This window comes from Ailuropoda melanoleuca, chromosome 3, assembly GCF_002007445.2.
Source record: "Ailuropoda melanoleuca isolate Jingjing chromosome 3, ASM200744v2, whole genome shotgun sequence".
NCBI lineage: Eukaryota > Metazoa > Chordata > Mammalia > Carnivora > Ursidae > Ailuropoda > Ailuropoda melanoleuca.
This window is the reverse complement of record NC_048220.1, coordinates 139,201,809-139,224,269: the sequence shown is the minus strand read 5'-3', so window position 1 is coordinate 139,224,269 and position 22,461 is coordinate 139,201,809. Positions and strand designations below refer to the sequence as shown.

Below are 22,461 nucleotides of genomic sequence, written 5' to 3'. Positions count from 1 at the left end.
GGGGTCATCCTCAAACGGCAGCTGTGGGCAAGCCCTGTAGTTTTTGTTTCATGAGATTATGGACATGGGTGCTTCCCGAAGCAGGGAAGAAGGAGGGTCACGCTGGGTTGAACGTGGAGACTCCCACCAAGGAGGGATTCTCTTCCCGGCCCTGGTCACAGCTTCTGGCAGCTTCTAACGGGGGAGATCCCAGGGCCAGTGCAAAGCTCCTGGCCCTTAGGAGACCCAGGTATTAAAAACGTAGGGTCCTTGTGAAGCTATTGTCAATTCTTAACATCTGAAATCCTACTGAGCTCCCCCACCTGTCAACACTCCTGGGGAGGTGGGAGAGAGGACCCAAGTAACACATGTCCATTGTTGAAAAGCAGGCAGTGCAAACATGCTAACATCAGTTGTCATTCTACCATGTGGAAATGGTCACAGTTGATACGTGGCTCTTTGTCCAATCTTTCTCGCTATGGATAGACAGACACACTTGTTTTCATATTAAACTTCTTTTTTCTAAACGAAGAGTCATACTGTTTTCTGCATTGAGGATATGCTGAGCATACTTCCATGTTAGTACACCCTCCCCCGTGTCTGTGCACGCGCCCCTGTGTCCGTGCACGCGCTCCTGCGTCATGCACGCTCTCTCGTGTCAGCGCATATGCCCATGTCCGCACACACCCCGTGTCCACGCACGCTCCCCTGTATTAGTACATGCTCTCCCCAGTTAGTACACGCTCTCCTATGCATGTTTTAAATGTCCGCACACGCACAGCTGAAGAACATCAGAACACCGTTCCAGGGAGTACACAGGGGCACACCCCTCTGAAACGCCTCCTGCGGAGGTAAGGGGACCTGGGAGCAACAGGTGACTACAAGGCCAGCCTGGCGGAGAAAGAGCAGCAGGGGGCAGCTCCAGGAGGTAGACAGTCTTGCTCAAGGCCAGTCTTGCTGGGCGGACAGGGGAGAATCCATCCTGGGAGCTGCCCAGCCCACCTCCCACCGGTGCTGTGCTCTATTTTGCTGCTGGGCATGCTGGGAAGGAAACCATTTGTCTTAGCTTTGTTTTGCTGCAGGCAAAAGTTCCTGTATTCAGTAAGTTCACTGTTTATATCCCAAACAGTTTAGCTAAAACACCCGAAATCCCCCCCGAGTGACTTCTGTTACTCCACGAGATTAAGAAATTTCAAGTCCTACTAAGCAGCAGAGAGATGTCCCTACATGACTGGTTTTATTTTTGTTTTTGTTGAGTGATTAACTGGGTTGGCTTCTTTTTTCTTTGACTATAAATATGATTTGGCTACAAGATCAAGAGCCAGCCAGAGCTGAGTAAGTTCAGCTCGAGTGTAAGTACCTCACGGTGTAGATTTGGATGCCTCTGCCATCCAGACACTTCCGGCTTTGAGGCTCCTGACCATCTGCAGGCTGGGCCCCCAGGATGTTCACGGCCAAGGGCTTCGCATCTAAAGCCGGGGAGCCATGTTCTGGATTCTAACACTTCATAAACGTTTTACAGAGGAGTATGGAAATGGTACCACGAAATTTCTTACATTTTGAATGTTCCTTTAAGAATCCAGGAAAAGCCTCAAGTAGGGATTGCTTTGCTTTGTCAACTGATCATGTGGCATCTGCTTCCAGGCCATCGTTTTACACCCAGAGTGCATGACTGCTTGGATCATCTCCACTGTTTTTGTAACCTGAGTCAAGGCGTTTAAAGGCAGTCAAGACAGCCCCCCGCCCCGAGCAAGGACTTGATGAGAAAGTCACCCACAGAGAGTGAATCTAGTCAAAATAAATACACAGTAGAGTGGCTCCCGGCCCAAAGTGAACCCCAAAAGTTGGCTGAGGAAGCTTGAGCCATCATATATGTAAAACACACAAGCTCTCTCTCCCTCCATCTCTCCATATACATGTACGTGTACATTCATTGTTGAAAAGCAGAAAAGCAAAAAAAAAAAAAGTTAAAATTGTTATATAACTGTGCGTAGAAAGTATACAAACGCACGTTTATGCAGAGAACTGGACTATAAGAAAACTGCAGCCCAATCAGCAGATGATGCTCCTTGGAGAGCTAGCACCTGGTTCCGGAGAAAGGAGGTGGCCCATAGCAGGCAGGGTGTAGCAGAGCTCCAGCCTGTCATGGGTCCCTGTGTCCTGAACCCCTCGGGCCCCCAGAGCCTTTCCTGCTGCTCCCTGGAACACCCAGCCCCCGCTGGACCGCAGCCCCTGCCCCCGATCCTGGGAACCCGGTTATCAGGAGACTGTTGGCAGCATCCACTCCGTTCTGTGTGCAGGGGGGAAGGGTCTCCAGACTCTTGGAGCCCCATCATGGATCCCATGCTTCCGCCCATGGTCTCCTTCTCCTCCTCAGAGGTGACCCTTCAAAGTCTGGCTATTTCCATCCAAGTTAGGTCCCGGACATCTCCCATGTTAAATACAAGTGTGGGTTTCAGACCTTGCTTTGAGAATGTCTTGGGAAATGTGTGTAAATGATCGTGATTAGAGGTCATTAATGACCTGGGTCCAGCCCCAGCGTCAGAAAATGCATGTGGAGGGGATGGCCACTCCACTGGACTCCGACTCCCAGAGCCTCCACTCCAGGTGAGCCTCTCAAGAAGACCTCACCACACAACCACTGGGTGGCCATGGAGACTCCGGCGACTCAAGGAGACCCTAACATAAGACTGCTCCCTCCCAGCCTAGCTCATTCCCTACGGGGTGTCCAGGGACTCTGGGTGCAGAACGTAAGGATCCCCCCAAGGGTAGTGCTGCAAAATGGCAGCTCTCCTCGCTGACCCCGTCTTCCCGAGGCACCTACGCTTTGACACACGTTACTTAAGCTTTCGGGTTTTAACGGCTCGTTGGATTCTGCTCATAATGGAAGAGTGTGTCAGTGAAAAGCAAGTTGGGCTCAGAGTAAAGACATACGCTCTGATAACCTTGGCGTGTTGGGTGGAGGGGAGCTGGGCGCTGGTGGCTCCGTAAACCGGATGTTTTATGGCATGTGTGTTCTGTCCAAAGTGGTTGCTTAGGCTTGCGATGGGGAATTTCTGAAACATTCTACTGGAATTCATGAGCCATTTCTTGGGTAGGGGTGAGAAGAGGGAACAGATCACAAGGCTCCTGGAGCATATCCTGCAGATATACGCATGGGGGACACATATCCCATGGTCCCTTTAAAAAGGAACACAGAAGCAGTAAACAATACAAATGATAGAAGTCAATATTAACATTTCATATGAATGTAACTATTAAAAAATAAGTAAATACTAAATAATTAAGGAGTAAAAGTTCAGATAACCTCTTATCAAACCTTTGTTTCTGGCGTTGTCTTAAAATATAGTGCCTTCTCACTGTCTACCCATATTGCACGTTCACTGATGGGCCTACAGCCAGACCCCTCACGTACATTCTAAGACAGTGGGCCCACTGGGGTATTGAGGGAGCTGTGCAGGAATGGGGGTTGAGGCCCAGGAAGCCACTGAGGCCACACCAACCCCATGTCTTGGCCATGGCAGGCCCCGTTCCTGCTGTCAGGTGTGGTGTTTGTGACTCATCCCTGGTCAAAGGGACACAAAGTCACCCTTTGGGCACAGCAGGGGGCTAATTCCAGGCCAAGGAGCAGGGGCAGTAAGCTGGCTTCAAGTCAGAGCAGACTTTTGGGACCCAATCAAAACAATGTATATACCGTCCAATTACGCCGGGGGATGGGAGCCACGGTAAAGACCTCGAAGACTTGACCCCACACCCCTGTATTCCAGGCCTTCATCTGTTGGTGCTGGCAAGAAATATGACAGTGAAAGGAATGTGGAAAAAGCCCTGTAGATCCAACATGTTCTGGGGGAGGTCCTTGCTTTAAGATTGCACTTCTAATTTTTTTTTTTTTTTGGCCCATGCATGTTGCACTTCTAATTTAAAAAAACATTCAAATCAAGTGGATTTATCCTGGGATGCCAGGGTAGTTCAATATTCACAAATCAATCAATGTGATATACCACATTAATAAAGGAAAGGATAAGAACCGTAGATCCTTTCAAGAGATGCAGAAAAAGCATTTGACAAAATACAGCACCCAATCTTGATAAAACCCTCAGCAAAGTAGGGATAGAGGGAACATACCTGAGCATCTTAAAGGTCATATATGGAAGACCCACCGCTGATATCATCCTCAATGAGGAAAAACTGAGAGCCTCCCCCCACGGTCAGGAACAAGACAAGGATGTCCACTCTCACCATTACTATTTAACATAGTACTGGAAGTCCTAGCCTCAGTAACCAGGCAACAAAAAGAAATAAAAGGCATCCACAGCAGCAAGGAAGAAGTCAAACTTTCATTGTTTGCAGATGACATGATACTCTATGTAGAAAACCTGAAAGACTCCACTAAAAAATTGCTAGAATACATGAATTCAGCAAAGTCTCAGGATTTAAAATCAGTGCACAGAAATCTGTTGCATTTGTATATACCAATAATGAAGCAGCAGAAAAAGAAATCAAGGAGTCAATCCCACTTACTCTTGTACCCAAACCAATAAGATACCTAGAAATAAACCTAAACAAAGAATTAAAAGATCTGTACTCTGAAAACTACAAGACACTGATGAAAGACATTCAAGAGGACACAAAGAAATGGGAAAACATTCCATGCTCATGGATTGGAAGAACAAACACTGTTAAAATGTCTATACTACCCAAAGCAATCTACGCATTTAATGAAATCCCTATCAAAATACTACCAGCATTTTTCACAGAGCTAGAACAAACAATCCCAAAATTTGTATGGAACCACAAAAGACCCAGAAAAGCCAAAACAATCCTGAAAAAGAAAAGCAAAGCTGGAGGCATCACGATTCCGGATTTTAAGCTCTATTACAAAGTTGTGATCATCAAGACAGTATGGTACTGGCACAAAAACAGACACATAGATCAATGGAACAGAATAGGAAACCCAGAAATGGACCCACAACTATATGGGCAAGTAATCTTCAACAAAGCAGGAAAGAATATCCAATGGAAAAAAGACAGTCTCTTCAACAAATGTTGCTGGGAAAACTGGGCAGCAACACGCAGAAGAATGAAACAGGACCACTTCCTTACACCATACACAAAAATAAATTGAAAATGGATAAAGGACCTCAATGTGAGATAGGAAACCATCAAAATCATGGAGAAAAACACGGACAGCAACCTCTCTGACCTTGGCCACAGCAACTTCTTACTGGACATGTTGCCTGGGGCAAGGGAAACAAAAGCAAAAATGAACTATGGGGACTTCGTCAAGATAAAAAAAAAAGCTTCTGCAGAGCGAAGGAAACAATCGACAAAATTAAAAGGCAGCCTATGGAATGGAAGAAGATATTTGCAAATGACATGTCTGATAAAGGGTTAGTATCCAAAATCTGTAAAGAACTTACCAAGCTCAACACCCAAAACCCAAATAATCCAGTTAAGAAATGGGCAGAAGACATGAATAGCCATTTTCCCAAAGAAGACATCCAGATGGCTAACAGACACATGAAAAGATACTGAACATGACTCATCATCAGGGAAATGCAAATCAAAACCACAATAAGATACCATCTCACACCTGTCAGAATGGCTAAAATTAACAACACAGGAACCAACAGATGTTGGCGAGAATGTGGAGAAAGGGGAACCCTCTGGAAATGCAAGCTGGTACAGCCACTCTGGAGAACAGTATGGAGGTTCCACAAAAAGTTAAAAATAGAACTACCTATGATCCAGCAATTCCACTAGGTATTTACCCAAAGGATACAAAAATACAGACTTTTGAATGCGTGCATACACTGCAATGTTTATAGCAATATCATCAACAATAGCCAAACTATGGGAAAAGCCCAAGTGTCCATCAACTGAAGAAGATGTGGTATGTATACACACACACACACACACACACACACACACACACACACAATGGAATATTACTCAGCCATAAGAAAGAATGGAATCTTGCCATTCAAAATAACGTGGATAGAGCTAGCGGGTATTATGCTAAGCGAAGTAAATTCGTCAAAGACAAATATCGTATGATTTCACTCATATGTGGAATTTTGGAAACAAAACAGATGAACATATAGGAAAGGGGAAAAAAAGAGAGAAGGAATCGAACCATAAGAGACTTAACTATAGGGAACAAACTGAGGGCTGCTGGTGGGGAGGTCGGTGGGGGAGGGGCTAGATGGGGGATGGGCATTAAGGAGGGCACTTGTGATGAGCACTGGGTGTTACGTGGAAGTGACGAATCACTGAATTCTACCTCTGAAACCAATATAACTCTATATGTTAACCAGAATTTAAATAAAAATTTGGAGGAAAAAATGTTAAAGTAAAAGAAAAAGAAAACATTCAAACGTTGCGAGGTACGGGCAAGCTCTTTCCTAGTCTGGAGAGAACTGGACTCTGTTAGCTCCCGTCAGCTCCAGGTACCGATGCTCCTAAAACTGGAGTGCCTTCTCCCCTCCCTGCCAGGTGTGCTTTAACACCCGAGCTAGCGCAGCAACTAATTCAAGTAATTCTTTACCATTTTACCCATTCTTCTTATTTATTTTTTAAAAAAAGATTTTTATCTATTTGAGAGAGAGAGAGCACCAGCAGGAGGGGAGGAGGGAGAAGGAGAGAGAATCTCAAGTGGACTCTGCACTGAGCACGGAGCCCAATGTGGGGCTCGATCTCATGACCCTGAGATGGGGATGTGAGCTGAAACCGAGAGTCGGGGGCCTAACTGCACCGCCCAGGCGCCCCAGCATGTTAGCCATTTTAACTGTACAGTCGTACACCTGAGTGACAGTAAGCACACGCGCAGTGTGATGCAGCCGTCGCCGCCATCCATTTGCGAGCGTTTTCAGCCTCCTTAGGAGAAACTTACACAGCAACCCCAGCCCCTCCCCCAGGCCCCGCCGCAGCTCCTCCATGGCCCCTCCCTCAGCCCCCCTCCCAGCCCCTGGCAGCCGCTGTTCTACCTTCTGTCCTAAGAACTGAACTACTTGGCACCTCCGATGAGTGGAATCACACAACATTCGTCCTTTAATGTCTTGCTTATTTCCCGTAGCATAAGGTCCACCTGGGTTGCAGCGCTGTCAGAATTTCCTTCTTTTTCAGGCTGAACTCTATGCCATTATGTGCGTGGGCTGTATGCCGTTTACCGCTGATGGTTACTTGGGTTCTTTCCACCTTTTGGCCGTTGTGATTAATGACGCGGGGAACACTGGTGTAACAGGATCGCTTGAGGCCTGCTTTCGAGTCTTTCGTGTAACACAGTGGAACTCCTGGGTCCTACGGTCGGTATTCGATGTTCAACTTTGAGGAACCACCGAGCGGTTTTCTGCAGAAGCTCCACTATTTGAGATTCCCACCAGCAAAACACAGAGTTCCAATTTATGCACATCGCCATTACTTACTACTTTCTGGAATTTTTGGGGGAGTAGGCAACTTAATGTGTGAAACATGGTATCTTGTTGTTGTTTAGACTTAGCAACTAATTTTAAGAATAAGCTTCCTTGGGGCGTCTGGGCAGCTCATTCGGTGGGGCGTCTGGGCAGCTCACTCGGTGAAGCGTCTGCCTTCGGCTCAGGTCATGATCCCAGGGTCCTGGGATCGAGCCCGCATGGGACTCCGGGAAGTCTGCTTCTCCCTCTGCCCCTCGCTCCACTCGTGCTCTCTCTCTCAAATAAATAAATAAATAAAATCTTAAAAAAAAAAGAATAAACTGCCTTGCAATAAAACATATCAATGTGCATCGATCATCATCCAAGGTCTTTATGACACCACATTCCCCCCACAAGTGTTCTTCTCCCCTCTGGAACTAAAAAGGCTATAATCAACTGTAAGGACACACGGCAGCCGCCACTGACAAGACGATACAAGGCTGACGTCTTGCGTGCCACCTCACTGAAACGTGGGTTTTCACATAGCTCTTCTTTGGCACAGGCTACGGGGTGGTGTGGGTTTTTATCAGGCTTGGTCAAAGGGCCCCTCGCTCTTTGTCTTTCACCACCTACAACGAATAGCATCTCACTCTGTGAAATGATTGCTTATTACATTTATCTAGTCAAAACCCTTCCTAAACTCCTTGAGATATGGTAGCTGCAACAAAAACTCACAAACGAGAAACCCCGGGAAAGAGTCTGCTTACAAAGCTCTGTTTGCACAAACACGCGTATTTGAAACTCCATTAGGGCTCCATGCAAAGCATAACCTACATTTTCAAGATTCTATAAACTGTGATCGCGGCTTTGAGGATTTATTTAATCTGATGAAAATCATTCTGACAGATGTTGTTTTGAAGATGCAACATTACTTTTCTCTTAGGAAACAGAGACAGTGAAAAATACCGTCCTGGCCCTCCCCACATCCTCAGGCTTTTCCAGTTTCTAAAAACCACATTTAGCTAAACTTAAAGGAACTGCAAGCGAGGCAGAATTAGGGGGGATTAGAGCCCCAGTAACGGCTTCTTCCGTGTCAGCAGAACAGCCCCTTCTCACACCTGCGCTGGGCAGCTGCCGAGTATCTGATGTGTGGAGTTTTCCAGGGCTCACCTGTTCAGGACCTCACAGTCTTAGCAGGGTCCCCTGTCCCTAACTAAATTTTCTTAGTATTTATCTTATAAGTTTCCTGGATGGATAAGGTTTATGCCTTCTTGGCATTCCAGACAGGCAGGATAAAATGCCCCGAATACTTAAGGAATGAGTGGCCCTGTGGAATGCAGATGGCCCTCGGGACTGGGTTTGTTGGTCTCAATCTGTATTTATTTTTTAAAGATTTATTTATTTTAGAGAGGCAGACAGAGAGAGGAACAGAGAGGACACACGCACACGCGCGCCGGGAGTAGGGGCAGAGGGAAAGAATCTCAAGCAGATTCCCCACTGAGTGTGGAGCCCAACTTGGGACTTGAGCCCATGACCCCAAGATCATGACCTGAGCTGGAACCGAGTCGAACGCCCAATGGACTGAGCCACCCAGGTGCCCCACTGGTCTCATCTTTAAATAAAAGTCCTCAGGGCTGAGAAAACAATTCATGTTTTTAAAACTCTCCCAAAATAGAAAACAGCAATTATGGAAATACATGTCAATGTATTTAATTTAACTCAACATATCCAAACGACTGCTAGGCCAACATGGGATCAACAGAAAAAATATCGAAATGGCTTTAGGTCCTAAGACCTCACAACCTGGACAGTCAGGGCAGGTCCCAGGTGATGGGACGTTTTCTGCCCAGCTCTGGGAGGTGACACTTGGCCGTTAGGCCTGCAAAGGAGACTAATCACGACCTAGTCCAGCTTCCCTCCATGTGGACCGTCGCCCTGGCCTGTGCGGTGGTTCCTCAGCAGACGAGGACCTCCAGGGCCCTCAGGGCGGCCTCTGCGCTGTCTCGGCCCCTGGCATTTTGCCCAGGGGCTCCATCCCAAGACAAAGGCCTCTTCTAAGTCCCTCTTGTGGGACAGGCCTTCAATGTTTGAGGAAGGCTACCACAGGCCTCCAGGGCACCCCCTTTCCAGGCTATGGGACATGATTACGAATTCCTTCACTTTCTGGGCCCTCCGTCCCACCTCGATTCCAGTGTAATTTCTAGAGTTTGGCCCAGAATGGCACCCACACTCCACACGTGCGCCAGCAGCCCAGGCCTCTGCAGGATGCCGACCGGGTCCAGGAACGTAGATACTACTCTTGCTCAAAGCTACAGAGAGCAGGGCAGCCTGGGATATGATTCTGGGCTCCCTGGCAAGGACCAGAATGCCAGCCTCCCAGGACTGCTATTGATAGCCACACGGTCAGCGTGTGTGTGCACCAACCCTGCTTTCCCAGCTAGCTTTATGAGGTCCTTTCTCTTCCTCCCGTTAACTCCGGGGGAGAGCTGTTCCACCCTCATCCAAAAATAGGCTTCTATGAATGGGAGGCAGTGTTCAATGCCTGCAGGAGTGGTTGGCCTATGCCTTCCCCCGCATTCTGACAGATTAGGGTTGCTTAGTTGCTGCCCCAGAGCATTTTGGGATGGGGACACACCCACACACACCCACACACACCCACACCCACAGTGATCAGCAGGACTGGAAATCCAGTCAAGTCAAGGATCCCACTGCAAGTAGTCAAAATAGCAGCAAAGGCATTACTGGAGAGTTCTATTGAACAGAATCATTTTCATGTGAGTGCTTTTGATCTGAGTTTAAGAAAGTCCACTAAGTTATCCTCTGCAAATACTTAGTCCTCTTCATGTAAATGCATTGGGAAAATAGCAGATGGAGGTGTTCATACAGAAATGGGGTCATGCAGCCTTTAATGCATTGTTTCTTAATTCCTCTAAAGGACGGGAATGATCTCAGATGATAATAGCTCCTATTTACGGACCACTTACCACGGGCCAGGCACTGAGTTAAGTGCTTTATAGAATTATTGTATCTAACCCCCTCAAACTTGTGAAGAAGGGATTATTATGTCCACTTTATAAGTGAAGGAATGGTAAATCAGAGAGGTTAAGTAATTTGCCTGAAGGCTGCACAGTAGAGAAGTGCTCAGAGCCAGACTTGGAACAAGGGCAGGCCAGGGCACTAGCTTAATGCCCTCATTTTAGGGCTGAGAAGAGGGTCACTTAGTGGCCTCTATTTTCAGATTGTGTCTTCTATATACAATTTAGAGATGCAGATTTTTAAAGTAATCTAAGTGTAGTCATAGAGTACCTTATTTAACCAGGCANCACGCACACGCGCGCGGGAGTAGGGGCAGAGGGAAAGAATCTCAAGCAGATTCCCCACTGAGTGTGGAGCCCAACTTGGGACTTGAGCCCATGACCCCAAGATCATGACCTGAGCTGGAACCAAGAGTCGAACGCCCAATGGACTGAGCCACCCAGGTGCCCCACTGGTCTCATCTTTAAATAAAAGTCCTCAGGGCTGAGAAAACAATTCATGTTTTTAAAACTCTCCCAAAATAGAAAACAGCAATTATGGAAATACATGTCAATGTATTTAATTTAACTCAACATATCCAAACGACTGCTAGGCCAACATGGGATCAACAGAAAAAATATCGAAATGGCTTTAGGTCCTAAGACCTCACAACCTGGACAGTCAGGGCAGGTCCCAGGTGATGGGACGTTTTCTGCCCAGCTCTGGGAGGTGACACTTGGCCGTTAGGCCTGCAAAGGAGACTAATCACGACCTAGTCCAGCTTCCCTCCATGTGGACCGTCGCCCTGGCCTGTGCGGTGGTTCCTCAGCAGACGAGGACCTCCAGGGCCCTCAGGGCGGCCTCTGCGCTGTCTCGGCCCCTGGCATTTTGCCCAGGGGCTCCATCCCAAGACAAAGGCCTCTTCTAAGTCCCTCTTGTGGGACAGGCCTTCAATGTTTGAGGAAGGCTACCACAGGCCTCCAGGGCACCCCCTTTCCAGGCTATGGGACATGATTACGAATTCCTTCACTTTCTGGGCCCTCCGTCCCACCTCGATTCCAGTGTAATTTCTAGAGTTTGGCCCAGAATGGCACCCACACTCCACACGTGCGCCAGCAGCCCAGGCCTCTGCAGGATGCCGACCGGGTCCAGGAACGTAGATACTACTCTTGCTCAAAGCTACAGAGAGCAGGGCAGCCTGGGATATGATTCTGGGCTCCCTGGCAAGGACCAGAATGCCAGCCTCCCAGGACTGCTATTGATAGCCACACGGTCAGCGTGTGTGTGCACCAACCCTGCTTTCCCAGCTAGCTTTATGAGGTCCTTTCTCTTCCTCCCGTTAACTCCGGGGGAGAGCTGTTCCACCCTCATCCAAAAATAGGCTTCTATGAATGGGAGGCAGTGTTCAATGCCTGCAGGAGTGGTTGGCCTATGCCTTCCCCCGCATTCTGACAGATTAGGGTTGCTTAGTTGCTGCCCCAGAGCATTTTGGGATGGGGACACACCCACACACACCCACACACACCCACACCCACAGTGATCAGCAGGACTGGAAATCCAGTCAAGTCAAGGATCCCACTGCAAGTAGTCAAAATAGCAGCAAAGGCATTACTGGAGAGTTCTATTGAACAGAATCATTTTCATGTGAGTGCTTTTGATCTGAGTTTAAGAAAGTCCACTAAGTTATCCTCTGCAAATACTTAGTCCTCTTCATGTAAATGCATTGGGAAAATAGCAGATGGAGGTGTTCATACAGAAATGGGGTCATGCAGCCTTTAATGCATTGTTTCTTAATTCCTCTAAAGGACGGGAATGATCTCAGATGATAATAGCTCCTATTTACGGACCACTTACCACGGGCCAGGCACTGAGTTAAGTGCTTTATAGAATTATTGTATCTAACCCCCTCAAACTTGTGAAGAAGGGATTATTATGTCCACTTTATAAGTGAAGGAATGGTAAATCAGAGAGGTTAAGTAATTTGCCTGAAGGCTGCACAGTAGAGAAGTGCTCAGAGCCAGACTTGGAACAAGGGCAGGCCAGGGCACTAGCTTAATGCCCTCATTTTAGGGCTGAGAAGAGGGTCACTTAGTGGCCTCTATTTTCAGATTGTGTCTTCTATATACAATTTAGAGATGCAGATTTTTAAAGTAATCTAAGTGTAGTCATAGAGTACCTTATTTAACCAGGCAGATTTGATGAAATCTGCTTCAACATTTACTTTCTGAGTCGTTAATGGATTTTTTTTTTTTTGGAAAACTATCATTTAGTTTTTGGAAAACTATCATGTCTATAGCCCTTCACTGGGGTACAGAGGACTTCCATCTAAATTAATCATCTGCTTCTCTTCCGTACGGGTCATCTTTATTTTATGGATGAAGCAATGACAGACACGAGAGGCTGAAATTTGTTCCAGTCCCAGAGGCAGAGCCGGGAGGGTGTGGGCCCCTGAGTTCTCACCTCGCTGCTCTTTGCTGGGTCACTGCTGTCTCTACCCTCGTGCACACCTCGGCTCCCAAGCTTCAGGAGCAAAGCCCAGTGAAGGTTTCAAACTATCTATCAAGCCAGAATGCAGTTGACGTGGTCCAAGAAGGCGGCCAGGAGGAAAAGTGGCAGCTGGGCCCAGCCAAGCACAGGTTCTAAACCCAGACGTCCGTGTTCGAGTCCTGGCTCTGCCAATAACTGGTTGGTGGAATGGCGTCTGACGGTTCTGAGGCTGTTTCCTCCTCTGTAACATGGGATGGTCACGGACCCCACCCCATCAGGTGACGGTACATATGCCGCTCAAACTCTCCACAAATGTCAGGTGTTGAGATGATGACACATCCTTACCCCCTCCCTATGCATCCCCTCCCTATGTACTCTGCCTTTCATTTCTATTGCCAAGTCACCCTCGGTTCAGTTCAATTTCATCTCCAGATCCCCCAGGCACATAGACTAATATCCCACTTGTCTGGACAGAAGGGCTTCCGAAGCAAACAAAATGGTCCGTGATAAATCAGACATCACAAAACCCATAGACTTGACTTGGAGAAAAACTCTCTAAGCCTTCAGTCTATTCGGTTTCTATGTTGACACGATTCAGACGGCTTGTTTAGTTTCTCAGCCTACTGAAGACAGGAAGAAACGAACGGTCATGATGAGTCAGCCAAGGACTGTGATGGGGCCACCCAAGCTTACAGCGGAGGCTGGTGTGCTCTGAGGGACAAGGCTGGGTAGGAAGGGGTTCCAAGTGCTCAGCCCCTCCTGCACCCACAGCTTCTAGTCACAGCACAGGGGGCAAGGATGGAAGGAGGCCTGGCTGGGGTGCTGGCAGGGGTCACTGGAAGCAGGCCACCATCCAGAAAAGGTGACATCAGGACCTGGGAGAGTGCCATTGGGTGACACTCCCTTCCTTCCTGATAAGAAAGCAAGTGTGTTCTCGGGAGGGGACTTCCTCCCCAAAATCTCCCTAACCATCAGAGTTGCCTAGTGAGTCAGTGAGCGGTGCTCACATAAACACTTGGGCCCAGAAAGCTGTGTCAGAGTCTCAATTTCGTTTTCAAATAAGGAGCTAACAGTTCCATGAGGCCTCCCCTGAGGCCACAGGACTGAAGCACCTCCATTTAACCTGAAGCCCGCTCACCTGGGGCACCGAGCTGCTCCCAGACCACAAAGCCTTTCAAGGGTGTTGTGCATGGTCAGAGGGGGAGGAAGAGGCAGGATCCCCCCAAACGCAGCCCTGCAAATGGAAACACAGTGCACCCTCGCTGCAGACGGGCTGATGGACAGTGGGCTTCACTGTGCCCCCTGAGGCCAGAGAGCATGGCTGCCCCCTCAGGGGGTGACCCAGCAGAGGAGGCCGGGTACAAGCCCGGAATTAGACATGGTGACCAGTGCCAGGAGAGCATAAATAGGGTGTTCTTCAAAGGGCGGGGGAGTCAACACAGACCCTGACAAGGTGACATCTAAGCTGAGGCCCTCAAGTGTGACAGGAAGGCCATGATGCTGGGCTGCAGTGAGCAGAAGGAAGGGGTGTGATTCGATTTGCTTTTGTCAGCACAAAGTGGGTGAGGTCAAAGGGGGCTATCTTCTTGCTCTTCTCCTGCAACAATGGAGGTGGGGTGATGTGGGGTGCGGCCCAGCTCATGTGACGGGCCCTCCTTGGGAAAGGGTAGAGCTCTTCAGGCAAACTAGAAGCAGATTCTGCCACTGTCTTTTGACTTTGCTCTAAACCCGTCGATTCGTGTTTTCATGGAGTTCACGGAAAAATACATTCCCACCTGGGGTGATATGTATATATCTGTCCTAGTAAATAGATGGAAAACAAATCCTTCCTAGCCATTTTTTCTTGACATATCTTCCTGGCTTGGTGTTAATTTATTTGGGTTATTAATTTTCTAGACACCAAAATAATCATTAGCATGGCTGGTGACCGGAGGGAAACAGCTCACTTGACTGCACGCAGACATTTCTTTGTAAAGTGGTTCTTCACAGTCTTGTTTCCTACTTGCAGCCCGAGCTCAGGGGCCCAGAGGATTCCCACAAGATGGCGCTGCTGGTCCTCTCAGCGGCTGGCAGTCGTGGCAAAGCTCTGGCCAGCACCCTGCACACAGGACAGCTGGAGGCTGGATGTCCCTGGTGGGCTGGGGCCACTGGCATCTCAGGACAGGTGTGTCCCCCTTGTCCCAAGGAACAGGCGGTTGTCCCATGAGCCTTCTTGGGACAGGTAAATAAAACACGACTCCATTGTTTAAGTAAAATTCTAAATCTGAGAGAAAATAATCTGAAATACAGTTCCTTCTGGATTTGGTATATGGAGTTTGTAAAATCTTTTTTAAAGGGCCTGAGCCAAGGTCCTCTTCTGGAAGAGATGTCTGAGCTCGTGTTCAAACAGGTCTCCTTATTTTCAAGGAGAGGACAGAGGCTCAGGGACAGCAATGGGGTGCTCTCCCCCCCTTGTTCAGACGTTGGGACAGAACCTTTGCCTGGCCTGTTCTTCAGAGTCTGTCCTGGAGACGAGTGGGGGTCCAGGTCTCCATGTGGGAGGGCTTCTCAAAAGGCTTTTCCAGCTGGCATCCCACCTGCACACACCTGGCTGATTGCTGACCCAGATGCCCCCCACCATTACCCCCCACTATTAGTGGGAGGCGGCAGACCCTCCAAATCCCGAGTGTGCAGGGAGAGTGTGGCTTACACGTGAACAATGCGTTCCACAGACACTCAGGACCCACGGCGACAGCTGCTAGTTGTTTAACCAGAGTCTGGAAATGTCACTTTCCCCCAAGACTCGTATTTCCAGAAAGCTCCTCTAAGCTTAGTGCTCCTTCCGCACAGAGATCCCATCGTGTGACTAAGGACCTTCCCTTTTTCTTCCCTTTGTCCTTACCCCCTTTTCCCTCTTCACTGGATGCAGAGAAGAAGAGAGAAATGTAGCAAGTACTCTAATCGTGAGCTCGCATCTTATGGATTTAATACATAGGGGTCGTCCCAGCCAGAGACCATCTCTGCATTCGTCACGAACGAGGGGGGACCCCATCGGATGAGAGAAACCCCGGCCATGCTTCCTGCTGGGTGTGGACGGGCACTGCGCAGCTGCACGGGTTCGAAAACCCACCTGACGCTGCCATGCGTCTGTGCAGAGCTCGGGGAAGACCCAGAAGCAGGGAGAAAAGGGTGTACTGGAGCATCTAAGGACCCGGGCCGTGGAGACAAACAGCTCTGGGTGCAAATCTCACCTGAGATGAGTAGCCTCTCTGAGCCTCAGTGTCCATCTCTATAATGGGAACGACACCTACTGTCTCCACTGACAAAATCACATTTACTAGTAACAGGTAGTGAATTCATTTCCTATATAAAGACGGCCCCCAAGTTGCTATTTTGTCTTCTAAAATTGTAATTTAAAAATCCTTTTCTTCTCCCTCCCTCCCTCCCTCTGTAATAGAGACTATCCCAGGGCTTCTCAGAGCTTCTTTGAACCTTGTGTCCTCACTCCTTGTTCTGAGCCCATACGGTGCCCTAGGAGTGGGACTGGAGGGTTTTTACAGAGAGAAAAGTTCCTGTGCCGAAGAATTTGAGCCCCTGCCCACCTCATTCCCAGCATCCTGTCGTATTCAAACAGCATACGGAAGGAAAAAAAAGAAGACTGCCTTCTCTATGTCGCTAAATGTTCCAGGGAAGATACCTTTTAGGAAGAACGCAGATTATCATTAAAGGCAAGGGCTAAGTTTTAAATTAAAAAAAAAAAAATCTGTTTTACCATGTGGTAATGTAGGAGATGCTGGGAAAAAAGGCTTGGTAGCTCCAAAGCTACGCTGTTGGAAGATGGTTGCTGGAGGTGGGTCGCCCCTACATACGCTAAATCAATGGTAGGGAATGCCGGAGAATAGTCCGCACTGAGCTGGTGGCCGCTGAAACTGAAACACTTATTGTCTGTAGTTTGAAATCAGATCTAGTTGGCTGTTGTAGGGTCATGGGTCATGTGTACAATGATATGAGTTGGGGAGAAGGGTGTCCATGGTTCAAAGTACGAAGTATGTATTTTCTAGAGCTGTTATGGCTTTAAAAAGGAAAATGACTATGCAGGCGGAAAAAGTCTGGACAACTGTTAACAGGATTTCTATCACGATGAAGTACACACAGACGTTAAATCAAATACAGACACCAACAACTCATCCGGCCTGCGTCTCCTACCATCTTCAGATGTACAGGTGGCTGACCTGACACAGGGCCAGCCAGTGCTAGGATGTTTTGTGTGGCGAACCCAACAATAAAAGAGGAGAGATGCCAGATTTCACTTGCTCTCAGGAGACTTTTGGCCACGGAAGCTTTGCACCGAGCAAAAGTCAAAACACGCCGTGGGAGGACTGAACACGGCTTAGGTTAAAGTCAAGTACACGGCATGATGGACAAGAGCTTTTGGATTTCTCTGTTGCTGGATTCGCCTGTAATTATATCCTTAATCCACCCTCCAAACTCCTGGCAGGGAAGGATGTGGTGAGCTGATAGCGGCAGTCCCAGCCCCGCCAGCCGGTGGACGCGATAAGCTGCTGCCTTCAGAGGTCTCCGGATTTGCAAATGCAGCTTCTGTGTGACTGAAAAGCCTAGCTCTTGGACCCTCCCCAGGTCACTGCACACCCTCACGTGATTTCAGGAATCAACAGAAAAAGAGGAGCAAGGTCAAGTGCACAGAAATCTAGACCCACCTCCAATTTGGCTTTACTCCTACAAACCTGCTTGTGAGTTAGGATGACGTACGTTCAGTCCAGAACCCCGCCCTCATGCACCTGCTTAGAGCAGATGCTGCCGAATATCCAAACAGCATGGGAGCACGCCAGGGACAGACTACAGGAGCACGCCAGGGACGCACCTGGTAGGGACGAACATCAAAGGCCCTTACGGGTGTGAGAAAAGCACTCCAGGCAGGGACTGGAGTCTTCATTCACTCGCTGACATTGAATAGTCATGATGCTCTGGTCTTGGCCACCAGCTCACTCCCTGGGAAATTCATGTACTTGGGGCCCTAAGGTTTATTTGTGGTTTGTTCATCGGTTGGTATCACTTGTTTACTCATGCAACAGATAGGTGTCTGAAAGTACAAAACTAGACAGTGTTGAGCTGCATCTGGCGTGCTTCCTGCTTCCTGCTGTTCGGTACCCGGAGAGACACAGGGCTCGCTCCCCGCTGCCCACCACTGTCTCTTCTCCACCAACGAGTGTTTGTGGCTCATCCGTTGTCCAGAACTCTGCACTGGGGGGCTGGCTAGGGACGAAAGACAACAGAGCGCTGAACCCAGAGGGCCTCCAAATGTCATCGAGAGGCCAATGGGGCACTCCTGTGAGGTTTGCCAGAAGCTAAAGGGGAACACAGGTCATCGTGATTTTCCAGAAGCGACTTACCCCTGTTTAAATGTGGCCAGTCTCTGTGGCAACCAGAAGAAAACAGAGTACGTCCTTGTCCTTATCGACAGGAAGAACTTCCATGGACTCCATCAAGGATCACTCCATCAAGGATGCAGTGTCCCCAGGACTGCTCCTGGGGACACGTGGGGAATCAGAGAAGCTCCCTGAACTTGGCGAATAAGGACTTCAGGTGGTGAAGGGAAGAGCAGGGGCACGAGACAAAGCCAGCTTCCAACGCATGCCGCCCTGGTTCCCATGCCCAAAGCTCCTATTACCTCGTCCTCCTTCCAAATATGCTCCCTCGGGGCCCCTGCTTCCTTTCCTTCCACGGAGACAGCCAGATAACCTGCCTTCCCCACCAATGAAGCATCCACTGTGCCTCGTATTAAAAAGTGAAGCCGGTAACTGGATGGCAAGGTGGCTCTAAGGGGCTGAAAGAGAACCGGGCCGGCAGACAGAAAGCACGCATTCGAACTGACAGCCAGGTGGCAGCAGGCACCTAAGACTCAGTTTCCTTATCTAAAATAAGGAGCCAACTACCCCCTCCGGAGCTCATTGGAATCTGGGGACGATCAAGTGAGCTTCACATGGTAAGGACGCTGCACATACAAGGTGTGACTCAAAGAGAGAACTGTTACTGGGTTAGTGTATACTGAAGCAGATCTTTCTAGGCCACGTTATGGGGGGAGAGAGGACAGGGTGACGGAAATCCTATGTGTAAAAGGAAGAGCGGAGAAGCACTAGTGCCTGGAGGACGGCTCCCAGAAACCCGGGGCGATGCTCAAGGACCATGATGTGGATGTGGCCAGGTGGGGTCAGGACGGAGACCAAGGAGAGACCGTCCCGTGGCCACGGTCACAAACAGGGAGGCCCACGCTGAGACACCCTGGTTGACCTCTTGGCAGGCTGGATGTGACATGCTTCGAGGGGGAAGGGCTAAGTGTATGGGAATCAAAGGAGAACTTAGATTTTATAATCCTCGCTTTGAGATGGCATGCACGAATGGAGCCTCATACCAGAGCCTGCCTTCCCCCACCACGGTTGGGGAAATAAGGCCCACCTATTCTGAGCAAGTGAGGCAAAGTGTAGGAACAGTGTGGTTACAGTTCAGAGGAGTGTAAGCAGTTCCAGGTCATGGACAGTGGGGGTCACTGACAGTGGTGAATCACAACAAATGTAAATGATCTAGAATGCAACGCAAACGGGGCTTGGGAAAGGAAGATGGGGCCCTTTTCTCTTTTTCCTTTAACCCTACTGGCCCTGCAGGAGGGGGGGTTTGTTGGGGTTGGGAGAGGCAGACATTTCAGCTGAAAAGTAGGTTCTGGCTGGGGAGCTCGACCTGACACAGCTGAGGTCCAAGGCAGTGCAGAGGCCAGGGGCATGGCAGGTCTGCGTATGCGATCTCTGCAAGCCACCGCCGTGCCTGGGCCCCTGCATTGACTAAACATTGTCTGAGCAGCCGCTGGTGCCAACCACAGGGCTGGGTACTGCTCTCCACAGTGGACTGCAATGCAAGACAGACTTGACCTTCTTGCCAATGAAGCCAGGGCCCTTGGTTCTCTAGGTCACATGCTCTAGGTAAGACAACTCGACTGCTTTATATTTTGTTATCCAAAAACAGAACACACTGCCTGACCAATGGGAATCCTCGTGTGGACAGTGGGAGGGAATATTTGAAAGTAGGACTATTCCAGAAACTCTGTGGCCCCTGGAGTGGCAGGTGGAAATCCCGTTTGCACTGTTCCATAGCCTCAGGGAAGCATCTGACGATCAAGCTGCCACCTTGGAAACCAGAGAGAGGGACCCCAAGGAAAGGTGACACCCATGTGGAGCAGGGCGCCTGCCTGGGATAAGTGGAGGCACAGCAGGGACCTAAAGCAGCCCCTCACCTGGAGGCTTCCCCAAGGAAACATAGGGGCGCTATTTCAGTGAGATACGTGAGCGTGAACCAAGCAGCCGATCAAAATCACCGTGCACCGATGCTCCTGTTCCACGAAGGTGGGTGTGGAGGGAACAGGAGCACTAATATGGAACACCATTGTAAAGAAGCAAGTTCTATCAGGTACAAAGAGCCGTGAAGGGGACTTCTTCTCAAGCTCAAGATGCAGTTTGCGGCTTTTCCTCGGCATTTGCCTCAAAAGAGTGCCGATCTAAGTGGAAAGGAAAAGACAGCCTCTTTATGGTGCAGTAGTGCGGCTGTGTGAGTGTCCTAAACCACTCTTGGTGACATAAGTACAAACATCGTCTGCAATGCAGTCTTCAAAAATGATACAAAGGCAGATGGCATGATGTTTGCCTTCCTGTCCTTTTCTAGGGAAAAAAAAGCAGCTATCCTCCTGCTGCCTCCTCCTTGACCAGTAGAGGAGAGGTGGAACCAGCCTCAGTCAATCCTGGAATGGTCATGTCCCTGACCCCAGGGGCTCGCTGTCTGGCTAGGCCTCTGTCCTGGCGTGATTACAAGAAGTGCCAACCTCGCACTCTCCGAAACATTCCAGCCTAAACATGTCGCATGGTCACTTGAAGCTGAGACACAGAATTCTAGAGAGATCCTCGAAGTTCCTGGGGCTCTTAGGAGTTTCATTGTGTGTGGAAGAAATGCTGGTGTCCTGTCTGCCTGTACGGAATTTTTTTTTTTTAGAGATTTTATTTATTTATTTGACAGACAGAAAGAGCGTGCACAAGCAGGGGGAGCGGCAAACAGAGGGAGAAGGAGAAGCAGGCTCCCGGCTGAGCAGGGAGCCTGATGCGGGGCTTGATCCCGCGACCCTGGGGTCGTGACCTGAACCGAAGGCAGTCACCCAACCCACTGAGCCACCCAGGCGTCCCTGCCTGTATGACCTTAACACCCAGCCAGCTGGTAAACACTGCCTCAAAGTCTCCCATGTTATCATTCCACTGCCTTCCCCAACCTGCTGGCTAAAGCAGGTTCTCAGCTGTTTCCCTACAAAAACTCCCCACTTCTCTGTGCAGCAGAGGCTCTGACACACCGAGCTCCTCTTCAAGGTCAAGGATGATGGCTGACTCTGTCGTTCTGCAGCACCTGCAGTGTCTGGTGCACACAGAGCCCCAGGCGATGCTGTTAATGCCACACGCATGGCCGGCCCTGTTGCAGTCCTGGCAGGAGCAAATTAACCTGGGGGATTAACTGGGGCTGTTTGTTGCTCCCATCTTGGAAATGCATGTCACTCCTCATGCATAGAGAGCCTCAAAGGCTCGCAAGGGAGCAATTAGAGATCAGGTGGATTTATTTTTGCTAACTACCCATCTAGCTGCACCAAGCCGGCTGCTGATCGGTAGGGACCCTGGGGTTCCCGAGGAAGTGGGCTGTCCCTTGGGTGACTGCCAGACTAATCTCAAACTTGCACATGGTTTTCTTCCTGTTCAGAAAGAGCCCAGGCCAAGAGGTGCTTCTTCAGACCACCTCACGTCAAACCTGAGACTGGTGATGGAACCATCCGCTGAATCTTAAATGATCAGCGTGCTGGGGGCAGAAAAAGGAGAAGGAAGGGTACGTCGTCCTTAAAATTGTTTTCGGGAGTCTGAATTAAGAAATTTAACAGAACCCCCCCCCCCTTCTCTATGACGATTCCTGGCAGCTGCCAACAAAGGCTGCGTTTCTTTGCAGGACTCTTGCCAAACTTCCCTAAAAGTCTGGAATGGTTTAAAGCATACAGGTGACCAGATTGAGGCCCAGGCTCCAAAGCAGCCAACCTTGGAAAGAAAGCAGCGTCTTTATGGAGTGTGACTTCACGCAGACAAAAGCTCAACTCCACGCAAAAGGGACTAACTATAACGTTAAAGGCATCTTCTCAGGAGCTTGGAGAAGATAAAGATGGGCAGCCCCCACCCCTGCCCTCAACACGGACGGTCTAGCAGGCTTTGCCTCCTCCGCTGGATTCCTGAATGCCTGAAGGACCCAGGCCTTCATTTTGAAACTTCTCCCTTACCTACAGCCATCCCGATGACCGGGTTTGCTCATCTGCGCGCCCGTGTTAGGACACACGGCCTGCTTCCGTTGACTTCCTGTCATCACCAAGCACTGACGAGCAAGAGGGAAATACAGGGCTCTGAGAGGAATGACCCACGTTAGGGTAGCAGCTCGCACCTCACAAAGGAGAGGGCTCCCAACAGTCCTTCTTTGCACGTGGAAAGATTTTTTCCCCCTTAGAAACAATATTAATGATCTCAGGTCCCTT

The 22,461-nt window shown here is 49.2% G+C and overlaps 1 protein-coding gene across 1 annotated transcript in view; it reads right to left on the bottom strand.

The window, feature by feature from the left end:
* Positions 1-22,461, bottom strand: part of DAP (death associated protein) — a 58,990-nt gene that overhangs the window by 3,830 nt on the left and 32,699 nt on the right. The gene's annotated exons all lie outside the window — the stretch shown is intronic.